Source organism: Hippopotamus amphibius, chromosome 1, assembly GCF_030028045.1.
Source record: "Hippopotamus amphibius kiboko isolate mHipAmp2 chromosome 1, mHipAmp2.hap2, whole genome shotgun sequence".
In the NCBI taxonomy this organism is placed as follows: domain Eukaryota; kingdom Metazoa; phylum Chordata; class Mammalia; order Artiodactyla; family Hippopotamidae; genus Hippopotamus; species Hippopotamus amphibius.
Window position 1 is genome coordinate 184625621 of NC_080186.1, and position 1945 is coordinate 184627565.

The following is a 1945-nucleotide window of genomic DNA, read 5'->3' on the forward strand; positions in this document are numbered from 1 at the left end:
AACATGAATTTACAAGCCAAATAATAATATTTCTGCTTTATGTATCCTGGAAACATATATAGTTTTATCTGCCTATCACATAAAGAAACTGGGTAATTTTTTTTTCAGGAAAACAATTCTATCAAATCAATAATACCTAATAAGCATATGATATAAAAATACTGTACCAGCGTCTGTAAAGTGTTCTCTCCCTTATTTCAATCAGGGGCATCCCCATTCACCTCCTCATCCCAGTCAGGCTCCTCCCTTTCTCTCAACCCCCCACATACCCCATCAATACCAGTTTCACCCATTTCACCTCCACCTTGCATGCACCGCACCTCAATTTCCCTCCCTTCTCACCCCTACCTCTCTACCCCACCCTCCAGCCCAGAGGCCCTTGGAAGGCACAGACCACCGTCAGCTCCCCGTCGTCTCCGGGTCTGGAAGGTGGTGCGGGAGCCGCATGCCAGGGGCAGCCCAGTACCGGGCTGCAGGAAGAGCTGCTGCTCCCCACACGCATGGTCCCTAAACGGCTCAGCCCTCCCTCTCCCCCTTCCCCTCACGTCCTCCCGCTGCCGCCTGTGCAACCACCACGGTCCGGACCTCGAGGGCCTCGAGCCCCAGCGTCACAAAAAACTGGCTCTGACCCCTGACGGCCGTATAACCCGGGGCACGTTACTGACCATCTAACCTCTGAAATGAGACTGATCATAGCACTGCATGGGCGGGGAGGACAGTGTGGGGAGTAGCCAGTGAAACGAGGCTTGTGAACAGACGGCCGCCTCAGCCTTCAGTCGCCGCAGGAAGCTTCTCCTCACCTTTTGCTCCCAGCAGCACCTGCATCCTCAGGAAACCCAACTCTCGTCAACATGGACGTGGCCCCATGTTGTCCTGAAGCCGAACCCTCAGCGAGTCCTAAGGAGACTGAGCTCCGGTCAGCAGAGACGCTGACCTGGGGGTCTCAGCCGAAGCCCCCGGCGGTGCCTGAGGAAACACAACTCGCCTCACCTGTGCTCAGCGCCCAGGCCTCCTGGAAGGCGCAGGCGCTGAGGGTCAGAGACGCGGGCTCTGCCCCCTGTGGTCGGTGCGGGGAGTGCAGGCCGCGTCCCCCTCACAGGCGACTGGAGACGGCGCTCCCGCTCGCAGAACTGCTGAACCCAGTAACCTGTGGAAATTCAAACTGAAATGGAGACTGTATCCCATAACTTCTCTAAAAAGAGTTAACAATTAATTGGAAACCATTTGGTGTGAAATGAATGCAGACCCAAAGTTTACAGTTTACGCCAAATTCACTCAAAAATTATTCATAGACAAACTTTAAATGCAAAATGATTCAAAATTATAGGAGAAAACAAAAAGAGAAACACGAGCTTGGGTTTGGTCATGTAGACCATGAGCACTGAGTTTTGGGATTTTTTTACATAGTCTCACATCTTAACCTTTTTTAAAAGATATTTTGATGTGGACCATTTTTAAAGTCTTTATTGAATTTGTTACAATGTTTCAAAAATATGGAACCTTCATGAATTTGTGTCATCCTTGCACAGGGGCCATCCTCATCCTCTCTGAATCATTCCAATTTTAGTGTATGTGCTGCCGAAGCAAGCACCATGAACACCGAGTTTTAACACACAACACAGAAAGGGCCATCCACATAGAAAAATAAGTAATACTGTGAACTTTATAAAATTAAAGATTTCTACTTTGTGAAAGACCTTGTTCAGAAATCAGAAGAGAAATTACAAACTGGGAGAAAAATATCTGCAAACACATACCTATTAAAGGATTTGTCTCAAATATACAAAGACCTCTAACATCAAACCCCATTAAAATTAGGTAAAGAACTGAACAGACACCTGGCCAAAAAAGATAAACAGATAGTACACACAAATATGCTCAACATCATACACCATCAGTAATTACAAATTAATAGAGCAATGATATATCAGTGTTCAGCTATTAG

General features: G+C 47.3%; 1 non-coding gene across 1 annotated transcript; it reads right to left on the reverse strand.

The window, feature by feature from the left end:
• Window positions 1-1487: 1487 nt before the first annotated feature.
• LOC130842700 (U6 spliceosomal RNA) lies at window positions 1488-1591 on the reverse strand. Its single transcript, XR_009050515.1, has one exon. It is a non-coding gene; the product is annotated as a U6 spliceosomal RNA (small nuclear RNA).
• Window positions 1592-1945: the final 354 nt, after the last annotated feature.